Genomic DNA, 14,063 nt, shown 5'->3' on the forward strand with positions numbered 1-14,063 from the left:
AATAAATTTTTGTTGTAATTGTGCCTTATTTTTTTTTTTTCTGAAGGACAGTGTCTCCAAATCATCCTCTAAAGCAGACTCGTGACATAGTGAAATTAACTAAGTGTGAAATCACTGGTACTACAGAGTTTAACCAATTCTCCTCGCGTTCAGGACTTCCCTAGCAGGGCGTACTCCTGCGTGCGGAAAACAATTGCTTTTCTACGGCGTCCTGAAATCAAAACCCCTGCTCTGTCCTACTGGAAAACAAATGACCAGAATGATTAACCAGTAACATTTGCCAAACATTTATCCTGGGCCTGGTACTGTGATGAGTGCTTTAGACACATTATCACCCCTCACCCTCAAAACAACTACGTGAGGTAGATACTGTTATTATTACCAATATACAGAAGAAGAAACTAATGTATGGAAAAGTTAAGCAGCCAGCTCAAGGTCACACATATTATGTGTGGCAGAGCCCAATTCCATGTTTTCAGACCCAAAGACAATCCATAAACGTAACTGTTTTAGATAGTCTCCATTTAGTCCTACAGATGCCCTCTTCACCCTGTTCCGTGACCCAGGAAGCTGACATCTAGGGACTTCCTCAGCTAAGCTCTTTTGCCTTCTGGTTCGCAGCTGAATTGACTAAAAGGAGTTACAAGCAAGAGATTAGACGGTAGGAGGAGACCAAAATCAGGATGCGTAATCCCTGGTTACCTCCCAGCTGGGCCATAGATTGGCAGTGAGTTCTTCCTCTACAGAAGGTTCTTCCTGAGGCTAGAGATACCACTGTGTTCTAAGAGCCATACTCTCCTTTCCCCCTTTCAGACCACTGTTGCTGTCTTCAAGAGACTTCTCCATCCCTTATTCACTTCTGATAACTCTCCCCACAGTGTTGTAACTAAGACCTTTCGTGTTAAACTCGTTATTTATGAATTGCATGGGTCTTCCGCCGGGCCCTTGTCAATTCGGGAAAGTACCCAGATCTCCTACGCAGTGACACACTGCCTATCAGGGAAGACGTGATCTCTCAGACAGTGTCTTACGACATACCAGGCACTGGTGAGTGTCCATATTATATCTCCTCCTTCCTTCCAAAGATGGCCTGACCTCTTCTCCTTTCCAACAAGCATCGGCCTAGGCAAGGTTTCTCACACTCAGCACTCCTGACATTTTGGATTAGGAAACCTTTCACTGTGGGCAAGGTCAGGTGTACCTGGTACATTGCAGCACCTCAGGTTCCCTGCCTGCTGGACACCCATAGTGACCTCTCCAGTCGTGACACGGAAATTGTCTCTACATATTAGTAAATGTGCCCTGGCGGCAAAATTACCCCCTGTGGAAAATGTGACCTTGAGTTAATGGGAAAAGAACTGCAGGGGTAAATGCAAGGGTAACAAAAGGAAGGAGCGAGGGAAGGAAGAAAAATGAAACAAGAGATATTTTTAAAATATTATTTGACGACATTTCTGTCACTGCTCATTAATATCCCTCACTAAAGGTACGTACTTTCACTTAGTTGTTACCGTGTTCCAAGAAGCTCAGAGCTCCTTATGAAGAAAATGTTTCCCTGTCTTCTTCCTCCCTCACAATCACACCCTTCCAAGGCAAGTCACTGCCACTTTCTAAACCACGCCACCCTGCCTGCAAATCACGAAGATCGGACAGGATCAGCTCTGAGCTACCTCCCAGCTCTGTTTATTCAGAAAACACCTTCCTGTTCAGAAATGATAACCCATATGGTCATCTCTCCCTTTGTTTCTGTGCAAACTGGAAAAAAAATAAACCCACACACACACACACACACACACACACACACACAATTAAAACCACACTTTCTCAATGACTTTTTAGGGCAAAGACATTTTCTCAAAGATCCTGAGGCTTATGTTTAAAACCAACACATCTTTGTCATCCTGAAAAAAATGAAGGCCTGACTGGAGTTGAAGGATAAAACAATACCAAGGAATCTGCATGATTTATGCCTGGGGATGAGTATCCAAACCACGTACAAGGACCTGTGGTAGAAATCCTTCATTGGCACCATGGCATTTACATTGTTGCTGGTATCAGTAAGGAAAGTGTTGCAAGTATTTAGGGGCTGAGGTTTCAACATTTGTCACATGCAATTATGCAGATTTCTTAGCTCCAAAGTTGAATGGAATGCTATCTTCCATTTCTCATTCACCCAATATGCAAAAAAAGAGGAAGCAGAAGGGTGGTTTATAAAATAGATACAGTAATAACAACATCACCGTTTAAATGGGAGTGACATGAATGAGTTTGTAATACTTTGAAACCATATAACCCTGAAAGCTCTAAAAGGCCCATTAGAGCTAATGAGGCCGGTAGGTACAGCATTCCAATGAGAAGGAGTGAAGCAATGTACACATGAATCACTAAACAGAATGCAATCCAAATGCAGCTTACAAAACGCAAATAACAGGCTGGCATAACGCTTGGAGTCTGTCTGCATGAAAAAGATTCTAAGGTGCTGAATCTGACTCTTTACAGGCACTACAGCCAACCTATTCTTGAGGGCAAGGATGAAATAGATGACCGTTTCCCCGGAGTGTCATCCCAGACATCTGCTGCCCTGAAAACTGGCCACAGCCCCCTAATAATCACTCTTTCATGTGCAATTTTCAGGCACGTCACTTGCAGCAGAACCCCCATTTCTGCTGTATCCTAGGGTTAGAAAGGTTAGCTCGGTTCCAAGTTGTTTGGCTGTTTAAAAAAGGTTGCAAATCAGGAGCTACTGAGGACATTGAAATACTCAGCACACAGGGTTTTCCCGGGGGCCCACTCTTTGAGCTATAGAGACAAGGATTTGCCAGAGAAAAGTGCTCTTGCTATTGGCCAAGAGCATCGGAGATGATCCTTTTATCTCACTTGAGATCATGACTGGCTTCACCAAAGTGAAGAATATCAGTACCAGATAATCTCTTACACATTCCAGAGCATCCACGGAGTCACAGGTCGCATTGTCAAGATAGCCAAATATAGAGGTGGAAAAGGCAAACTTCAAAGAAAATGAGCAAGAAATTCTCTAAGTTCAGTCAAATATCGACAAGGAAAAAAATCAACTCCATTCAATTTGAGCATCAAAAGTCACAAACTGGTAGTCCCACAATTCAGAGAACAGATGCAATCAAGTTAGTTTTACTAAAGTGAATGTTCTAGAAAAGCTGAGACTGCATGCCATTCAGGGGGACATGCACTTTCCTCTTCCCCACCGCCTCACTGTTTCCTGATGCTTTCACACTGGCCCACTTCGGTCATTCTTCACTTGACTAGCCCCTGAAGCATCTATGTTTGTAATCCTATGCTAGTCCGGTTTCTGAATTGCACAACAGAAAAAAATCTGCTGTGATAAGTTTAAGCAGAAAAAAGAAAAGGCCCCGTTAAGGATACCAGATAGCTCCTACACTAGCTGAGAGGGTGAGAAAAACAGAGGAAGCGGCTACTGAAGCAGGAGCAACGCCAACCACAGAACAGGCTTCTCTGCTGAAAACACCGCTTGGACCCCACTTAGCAGCAAGAGGCCTCAGAACTGCACACAGCAGCTCCTTCGGGCCTTGCTCCAGAAATGCCAGTTCCCCGCAGCTCTGGGCCGAAGGCTGACCCCTGCCTGTTGCAACCACTTCAGCTGGCTCACTCCCAGCTCCGCTTGGCAGAACCAAGGCCCCATTCCTTTGCCCCAGCCAGAATATTTTACTCAACAATGTGGATGAAAGCAAATAAAGTACACTTACCTCTTCCATTATGAAATTATCTAAGGAAATGCTTTCAATCTCCTGTGACTGGGTTTCACTATGCAAGTGAAAAAAAAAGGAAATAAATATCCTTTGTTTAATTTAAGAAAATTTTTTTCAAATGTCTAAGAGGCACCCACCACCTACTTCAAAAGCGTCATAGTTGAAAATATAAAGGCGTTGAAACAAACAAAAAAGCATTAAACGCGATGAAGAGAAAATTAATTAAATAAGTGCCAGGTAATAACATGTAGACCCAGAAATATATATGGCAGCAAACTTAAGCTAAGTAGCTCCTATAATTCATCATACAATAGCTGCTTCCTAGCAAGCAAAGCAAAATGGGAAAGTAATTTATTACATATTTCTTATTGTTTATTAAAAGGACATGCACCCAGTTCATCAGGGAAACACTCCAATCTCATAGCCTTGAACTGAAAAGCATTTATCATAATGAAAGAACGCCGAACAAAAACAAACTGATGACAAACAACCACAAGATGACGGTGTCATTGATAATGATTTTTACAAAATCTTATAAATGTAGTAGTATTTATGACCATTCCTTATTTCAAAGTTTAGGAAATAATTTTAAATTATAGTTCTGTCCAGGCTTTTCTACAGGGAACCAGAGTAATAAATTCCAGTAGGTGGCTAACTCACAGTGTGCATTGGTACCACAACAAAGCCTAGAGGATCGGGTAAGATAAATGGTTCAAGAGTCTCTAAAATTGGAATACCAATTTTCTCAGCAAGACTTCTCTCAAGCAATGTGTAACAGTCAGGTTCACATGATGGCCCTTCCCTGCAAGTGCCCTGTGCTGCTGATTGAACGGCAGAAGTCCCCAAATGGAGACAGCATCACTAATATTTCACTAGAGATATTAAAAATCTTAACTTTTTTATCACACTCAGATTCAGGCAGTTCGTTGCAGGAGGAAAAAGGGCAAAGTATGTTTATTTTGTTTTGTTTTCTTCCCCAAGCAGTAGTTTTGAATTAGTTCAAATACTCAAATAAGGGTTTGATAAAACTAAGAGAGTTCTGCATGTAAATTGTGGGATAAAGAAGCAAACCTGCGTCTAGAATTAAGAAGACCCTGTTTCAGACTTAGTTCTCTTAACTAAGCTGTGTAACCTTAGTGACTCGTCCACTACCCTAAGCTAAAAAGACAAGGAACCGAGGTTGTGATTGACATTGACTTTGTGGGTAGCGCACTGTATTACTTATCCATTGCTCCTTAACAAACTACTCCAAAACTTAATGGTTTAAAACAACACCATTTTAATCTGACAGTTTCAATAGGTTACGAATCTGGACACATGATTTTGCCAGCACAGCCTGGTTTATACTTGTGTTGCTATTAATAGTCCTCTTTTCCATTCTCACAGTTGTCCCTTTTGAATAATAAATCACCTCTAACTTTTATGGACACCAAGCTTAAGTGACACCTACCTTTAAGGACTGGGTTTCATAAACTTGTCTTGCCTATCCTTCTTCTTCCTTCCTAACTTCCTTTTGAGTCGTGTCTTTACATGATGAATCTCCTGCTCAATCACAACCTGAATTCCCATCTACTACCATGTTTAACAATTTTTCTCTTCAGAATTAGGGTATAGTTGGACAGTCAGAGCTGGAATCCTTGACCCCGGTGTAACCTTGAGGGTACCTAGTAATCCATATCAGCAAGGTTTTGATCCAGGTGAAGGCATTCAACTCACATAATTGGCTATACAGACATGCCCAGGAGATGTTGTAGGTTTGGTTCCAGACCACCTCAACAAAGCAATGATCACAATAAAGCAAGTCATAATCTTTGTGCTGGTGGAGAGTCTTGCCTTCAATTTGTAAAAATCACAACCTTTGTGAAGTGCAATGAAGCAAAGTGCAATGCAATGAGATGTGCCTCTACATCACAAAAACTCAAGCCTCCTGAAGAAGAGAAGGTGATTCCAAAAAGAAATGCCAGGAAGCATCTCTCAGGAACAGGCCACGAGGGCTACCATGGGAAGTAGGCAGAAGGGTGCTTACTGACAAAACGGGGGGAGAGGCGCATTGACTACACCTTAGCCTATATTAATTTTTTAAAATCTGAACTAGGGCAGAAACATTCCAACACTCTCTCACATGATGTCCGTTTTTAATTTCTTTTCAGTAACTATTCTTGTGAATTTGTGAGTCAGACTCTCTTGAGGTTGGGGACCCCAAGGAAGGAGGCTAATGTCAAGACACAGCAGGGCATATCGTAGCTTCCAGCGCTGGTAACCAGGCAAAGTTGTGAGCCGCTCTGGGCCTCAACTTCTTCATGTGTAAAAAGAAGGTCTTGAGCTAGGTAGTATGGGCACCTCTTTTCATATCAGTTTTAAATTTCTATGTTTGCAATATATGTTTTATCAGACATATTTGAGCCACGTCTTCATACTGGCAACCGGGCAAGTGTTAGCACAAACATAAATAAGACATAGTCCTTTTGTTTAAGAAGCTTACGGTTTAGTGGACGTAGTGGAATACTACAAAATTGGAAGTCAGTTTAGATCTCCAAGGAAGACAGAGAAGAAGAAGCACTTGGTCTGGCCTGGGGGGATCAGGTAAGGCCCCTTGAAGTGGAAAACCCCAGAACTGAGTCTTTGAGGACATGAAGGACTTAACCTGAGGAAAAAAAGATGAAGAATATTCTAGGCAGAGGAAGCAGTATGAGCAAAGTCTTAGAGGCCTAAAACAGTGCTTTGGATCAAGGGGGAACAAGCCAATTCAGTAATAGAAAGACGTAGAGTCAGGCTGGGGTGCTATAGGGATGTCTGATTAGAGATAAATTTAGATATTATGAGATGTGGATAATGCCCTGTATTTAAGGATGAGCTATTAAAGCATCTTAAGAAAGGGAGTAAGTAACATGCTCTGATATGAGTATACAAAACTGAACCAAACCTGGATTTCTCCTCCAGGCAAGTGTTTCTTGAATGTTCAATAAGACATCAGGATAGAAATCATATAAATATTATAGGGTCAATACTATATGCTCAAAAAATATACTGATGGAAGTACAGGGAATGACAGAGCTACTGAACAAGTAACACAATTGGAAAGGTCATTACTTTTGCCAATTTGAAATGAAGAAATATACCATATGAGAATTACAAAATGCTTAGAGGTTTGTTCAGTCCAACCCTTTCATTTCAGAGGAAAAGCAGCTGAAGCCTTGGCTAGGGAAGTTGTTAGATCCTGAACAACTTACATCTCTCTCTGTCACATTTCTACCTTCAATCCCCTGGTGATTGTGACCAGAATAAAAGCACTCTTAGTTGGCACCTGCACACGGTCAATTATGTGGAAGCTTAGGCAAAGCGAACCCTGTGGGACATGTGGTCCTACCAAGGCAAGGAGGGATTATTGGCAATATAGCCACAATACACTTATTGGACCAATAAAACATGATAGTATTTTTTGTGTATGAATCTTGTATACCAAAAGTAGAAATAAACACATGGTCTCTTTGAACTCAGGGACGTACTGTAAGTGTGTATATTTTGAACAGGACTCAATTTCAAAGACCTTTTGGTGTGAACCAAATGTCTCCATGGACACTGTGGGGAGAACAAAATGTTCACTAATCAAATGAACTCCCCAAAATATACATATATATCTTTGATAGTTTATTTTAAATTAAAGTATATAAATGTGCATTCATTCTCTCATCTCTTTATGCAGGGACACAGTGCTCCTCTGAACATATGAATGCATAGTTAGGTACTGTGCCTTCTGTTTTGAACAACACATAACTCTAATGCATCATCTAAGACTTAGAGTTTTGATTTCTTTAAAGTAAACCAAGAGGTTGAAGACATATGCAAAGAAATCTTTGCCTGGCATCTTTAAGACAAAACATTTTCTAATCCTTTAATGTGGTTTTATCTCTCATTCAAGAGCAATTCTCTTTTTATCAACTCATCTTTCTCAATGATTCTCAAATCATTCACCCTGTTTTTCAGAGAAAAAATGACCCATTTCTTAAGAATCCTATTTTGTCCATTTATCTATCTTAATTACATATGACAGTAGGACTGTAACAGTATAAACAGGTTTAGAACTTAAATCCAGCTGCGTCTTGATAAGCACAACACTCAACTTCTGAGACCACAGGTGTGTGGAGACCAGAGTTCCTAGGAACGAGCAGCATCTTCTGGGACAATCGAGGGTAGATGCGTTCCAATTTGCCTGATGTCACTGCTCACATTTTTAAAAACTTAATTAAAAAGTATCGTTCTTCTGGTACTTCTTCTGGCTCCTCCCCTATCTTCCAGCTAAAAAGAGAAGCTGTCTTCCCAAGTAGGCTGTGACTACAAAGAAAAAGAACTCTACCTATTAGCAACCAGACACTGACTGATAAACAGGAGGAGGTTAAAATCAGGAATGAGTACTACAGAAGACTCACTGCTGATGGAGTTTTCCATGGTTTTTTGTGTTTTTTTAGATGAACATCTTAGATAGCAAAGTCATACTTTCTTCTGACAAGATTAGTGCCAGCTCAACATCTCTGCTTTATTTGAACACAATACTGAAAGGGATGACCTGAAAAACGTAGATTCTCTGTGTGGACAACATATGCCCATAAAATGATAACTTCATTTCTTTCTAAAGACTCCCCAGTCACTTCCCTTGGAATTGTCAAACAGACAGCGTGCTGGGCTTCCCCTTCGTCTGCAACAAGCCCCAAAGAAGGCAGCAGGTGGCTCATACCCTCTTAACTCCTAAAATCCATGTGTATCTATGAATTTCTCAGCTTAAAGGCAATATTGAAAAACGATATGGTTCCATCCACAAGGGAAACAAGATAACAGAGCATGCTAAGATTAAGAGCTACATGCTCGGGAGAAAGACTAACAGTGGGTAATTCGGCCTGAGGGAAAAAGACCAGCTTTTAGAAGGACTGTCTTATTTACAATCTCATAAATAAGAATTTGACAATTTAAAATCTAAGCAGGAAGTAGAGGTTTTTCCAAAGAATGCAGTTGTTCATGTTAACAATAATTTAAGTTAAAAGATTCCATATATTTAGAAATTCTGTCAAATAACTCTAGGGTAGAAATTGGGTTTATTAGGCAATGTATGAGAAATGTTAAGGAAAACAATCAATATAGGTTTTTCATTTTTATTGTATGTTTTCCATTGCTATTTATTCCCCCTCCACTTCCACCCACCCTCTGCCCCCCACAATAACCCACTGTTTTTCTCTGTCCATGAGTTCTTTTTATACTTTAAGGAAACTGTTGAGAAGAATAAACCTATTTAAAATTTGTCAAAGATCCAGAGGATCACATGGCCCCTGGATTAATTTAACCAATCTTTTTAGATGTCTACTATATGCTAGGTTTTGTACTACAAGAACAAAGGTAAAAAATAACACTAGCTAACTGTTTTTGAATACTTGTAATAGCTACATACTTAAATAGGGGTTTATTATGCAAAACTTTCTTTGATTCTTCTAACAATCCTTGTAAGTCTGTGCTATAATTACATCCATTTAAGAGGTAAGAAAGCTAACACAAAGGTTTTTTCAGGATCACAAATTCAGCAAGCAATATAGCCTAAATTTGAGTTCAAACAATTATAAATGAGTGACTGGATAACCTCTATTATATATCACAACCAAGACAAAGTCTTACACTCAAGAAAGTGTGCTATTTATTAAGTTATGGGTAAGTAGAATTTGGCTTGGTAGAGAGGATGAAACAAGGAAAAGAATACTATGCAAAGACAACAGGAAACGTTTCAAAATGACATTTCCAAACTTATTATGCAAACATTTTCCACTAAAACTTAAATAAAGCCCATAGTAGAACCATCTGAACAATTAGGAAATCAAAGAATTCAATGAAAAATATGTTGATTACATGTTAAAAAAAAAAAAAAGCATCTGAGCACCCAACTAAATATTCTCCTTTCCTTCAGTTATTTTGGGATGGGGTAGGTGCCATCTTAGAAGTTACACCACCCAAATTCTTCTTCCAGAGTTTCTTACTAGGGAAACTTCCACTAGGGAAGCAACAAGTTAGAATGGAAACAGCAAGTAACTAGGGGCCAAGAGACTAAGACATAAGTTTCAGACCCAGATGTGCCATTAACATACTTTATAACATTGGGAAGGTTATTTGGCTTCTGTAAACAGGAAGGCTCCCTTATCGATAAAACGAGAGAATCATGCACCAAACAGGTATTATGGATCTGCTAAAAGGCCCTAAAAACACACCGATAATTAAGACACCACCACCTAGAAAGAAGCAATACCAGAGTCTACCTCAGAGGGTTTTGAAGAGAATCAAGTAAGGTCGGTGGAGGGTTGTCTAGGTACTCGACAAACACTTGCTATTTACCGAGCTGGTGGTACAATACTGAATGGCAAAGGGAAGGTTCCTGCACTGATAGAGCTTACATTGCAGCCTGGAAATAAGTGAACATGGGACAATTTTAGAAGGTGATAAATACTAAGAAGAGAAAAAAACTAAGACTGGGAAATGTTTTAAGAATACCTTAGAGAAAGGGGCTGCTTTAAAGAGATTGGTCACAAAAGGTCTCTCTGAGGAAGTGATATTTGAGCTGATACCTGAGTGATGGAAAGAAAGGACCTGGCCATGGAAAAACCCAGAAGCATGTAGTCTAGGAAAAGCAAGCAGCAAGTGCAAAACCACCAGGCCAGAAACGAGACTCGCAGAAACACAAATAAAGTCATGGCAGCTGAAGCACAATAAACAGGATGAGAGGGACAGGAGAGGGACAAGAGCGGGCAGCGTGAGTGGGGAAAGAAGGCTATGTGGTGTCCTCAAGTGCAACGGGCTCCCAATGAGGGCTTTGAGCAAGGGTGTGCCACATCTGACTATTCTCCTAAAACTTCGCTTTGGCTGCTGGTGGGACAAGAGACAATGAGCAGTCAAAAGTGCGAGCCAGGCTATAGTCCAGGAAAGAAGTAAGTGTCTCTCAGACCAGAGTGGTAGCTATGAAGATGGAGAGATGTGGACAGATTCAGTCCAGGTTTATAGAGAAAGCTACAAGAATTGCTGATGATCTGGAGATGGGGCAGGGTGAGGAGGAAAAAAATCAAAAATAATATCTGCATCGGGGTTGGAGTAACTGGGTAGTTTGCAACACCATTGACTAAAATGGGAAACAGAGCTCTGCTTTTGCCATGTTGAGTTCAAGACACTTCAAGATACTTAAGTGAAATAGGCTATTCTGGGGCTCAGGAGAAAGGTGAAAGCTGATTATGCAAATTTGGGAGCTCTATATGAATAGAAAGTGGTTAACTGCCTTCCTAGATAATGTTAATGACAGAGGAAAAAAGTGAGAAGAAATGTGGCAAAGGGGAAGGTAGATTGTCAATTTAAGTAAGGCTCTTAGATTATTAATTCAGTCATACATACCCTAGTCATAGATCATTATTGTAATTGTTCTCTTATTTAGTGCTTTTATGTGTTTTTATTTATTTATACTTTTCTTAGTTCCAAAAATAAATTTAAGGCTATTTTGACAAAAATGTGTCATATGCTAACGATTTTCTGTATATTATAATAGAAAGCAGTCTTCTTCATATTTCATGCATACGACAAAGTAATAATTAGCCTCTTACTATGGATTATATATTTGTGGTTCCATCTGAAGCTTAGGCAAAAAAATTATTGAAGGATAAATCAATTTGATAAAATGAATCATTTTAAACAACTTTGTGAAACAACCTGACATAGAAGAAAGAAAACACTTTTCAACACAGTCTAACTCTATACTTTTTAAACTGAGGTACGATTTACCCACGGGCATATGCCGTGATGTGTTCAAGAGATACCAGAAGTCATAGGAGAGACACTTTCCAGAAGCTTCGTTTTGTTTTGACAATTTGGGCAGGAAAATTTTTTTTCTATTAAAACAAAATAGGTACGTTATTGAGTGGAAGGCAGGCTTTGCATTAGTTATGATAAAGTATAAAGCTTCCCAAACCTACAGAACTGGTAGGAAGTCACTTTGCACTATGCTGCCAGACCCTCATGAACACAGGTTCTCGGTCCCGTGCCACTCACGGGCCTCCAGCAGAAATGTCTGAGGAGTAATGGCATAATTTTCCCCTGTGCCTTTGGAGGGTTTTCTCTCCACACTGCAGAAAAAGAAGGGAAATTCAATCAGACTTCTCCACATCAGACCCGAAAAAAAAGTTTTGCAAGTTGGAAAATTCCAACTGAAAACATTGGAAACAGCTCAAAACTCTAAGCTGACCTCAAGAGAGCTTCTTTACTGTCTTCAGAAGAGATAAAGGGAAAGGAAAGAAAACCGCCTGCAAGTCCCTGTCCTCTCCCGGGAGCCCACCCTTCACTTTATGACATGCACGTTTGCTCCTTGTTATTATTCAGCAGCAGACATTCGACTTGAAAATCTGCAAAGGCAAGGCATTTAGGGAGAGGAGAAGCCCAGACAGATGCTTCAAACATGCGGTGCAGCTCTCCGTCGGCTTCCGGCCTGAGCTGCGCAGCTTCCATTGGCGTCTCCTTGCTCTGGGACATATGCCCTCCTTACACGCTGCAGGAAGGAAACACTCGGCCCTCAGAAGAGAGAGGGGAGACAGTGGTACAAGAAAGGATTAGCTAGGATATTTTTCCATGTATTTGCAGGATGAGTCCTCAGAATCGTTGCCATTTTCCTGCTCTGGGCTTCAGCAAGACTGGAGGGAATGGAAATGTGCCCAGATTTGATTTCTTTTAAACAACTTCCTACAAAGGCTCAATCATAGCCTTACCCCATGGACTCAAATATAAATAGCAACATCTTGGCCAGAAATAAGGGAGTGAAAAAGGCTACAGAGAACAGTTGTTATCAAATAAAACAAAAACGCATTTTAAGAAATTTTGAATACCAGTTTCCCATTCCCAAGTCACGCTCTATGGTTTCTGGTTCAGTAAGTAAGTACATATTGCATGCGGAAGTCTCATTTCCTGCAAAACAATGGCTCTCTGAGATCACTCTTTTTTAAAGTGTTACTTTTTTCTTTCTTTTTATTTCTTCTTTGGGTGCCGAGGTTTGGATCAATCATGATACAATACTGTCATTGGACAATGCATGGTCTTTTAATTTATTCACTTATCTATTACTTAGAAATAAATACATGAATGTATAGATGTATGAGGAGAGTGTTTTATCATATGAATGTATATCCTTACATAACACATTGTTTAGTTTTGTTTTTAAGCATTATACCATACATTACCTTCCAGAATTTGTGGGTTTTACCATTGTTACCAATATTTACTTAAATTGTTGCATATTGCTATAGTTCATTCATTTTTACTGTTAGGTCATATCTTGTATAAATAAATTGCAATTTGTTTTTCCATATTCTTCTCAATGGTCTTTAGGTTGTTTCCAGTTTGTTGTGACTAATGACAGAGCTGCCAGATACTTTTCATAAGACCATGAGTTGAAGTTCTTTAGAGCAAGGTAAAACTGCATCAGGGTTTCTCTTCATTTCAATCTATCTTTGAATTCACTGTGGCAGGGGACACTCAATCAGCAAGTAGGGGATTTATTCAACCAATTTCATACTCTTCCTAAGAATAAATATTCAGAGGGTAGCTAGTATATATAAGTTCATTTTTTATGCCTACTGCACATGGGTTATATTTTGAGCACACAGACAAAAGAAAAATTCAGTCTGCTTTGTGACTCAGCTTACTAAAAATGAAGAGTAAGGGGCATCACAGACATGCCCCTGTAATGTTTCATCAGGTGCACCCACAAGGTCACATGCAAATTCAAAATGGATTATTGATACCAAGCAGCAATGTGAGAGTGATGAGATGTGAACAGTTCCTCATTAGTCCAGGGACAAACTGGATGAGCTTATCTGATAGTTTTATAAACATGATATACACACACCAGATTTAAATACCCAAATAGTACACCTACACACACACCATACTCACACATATCGTTCAGATGCAAATGCTTAAGTATATTTCTTCTCTCTAAGTTTTTTTAGTTTGTTCACAGACCACAGTAAGTTGAGGCAAGTCGGTCAAGTCATAGTAGCAGCAGCAGAAGTAGCAATGTTAATAGGAGGCGCGATAGAGGTAGTAATGGTACCATGGCGAACATTTCATGAGTGTTTACGATGTCCCAGGTATTGTTCTAACTGGTTCACGTGTATTTGCTGATTCAGTAAATAAGCCGGCCCCATAAATCACTGCCCTTATGGTCTCCATTTGCAGATGAGAACAGTAAGGCACAGAAAGTTAAATGTATTCCCCATGTATCTATGGCCTTAGTTTTCTCATCTAAACAAATGACTG

The sequence above is a fragment of the Pteronotus mesoamericanus genome, unplaced genomic scaffold (genome assembly GCF_021234165.1).
Source record: "Pteronotus mesoamericanus isolate MK-2021 breed Mesoamerican mustached bat unplaced genomic scaffold, CSHL_Meso_final contig_90, whole genome shotgun sequence".
NCBI classification, from domain to species: Eukaryota; Metazoa; Chordata; class Mammalia; order Chiroptera; family Mormoopidae; genus Pteronotus; species Pteronotus mesoamericanus.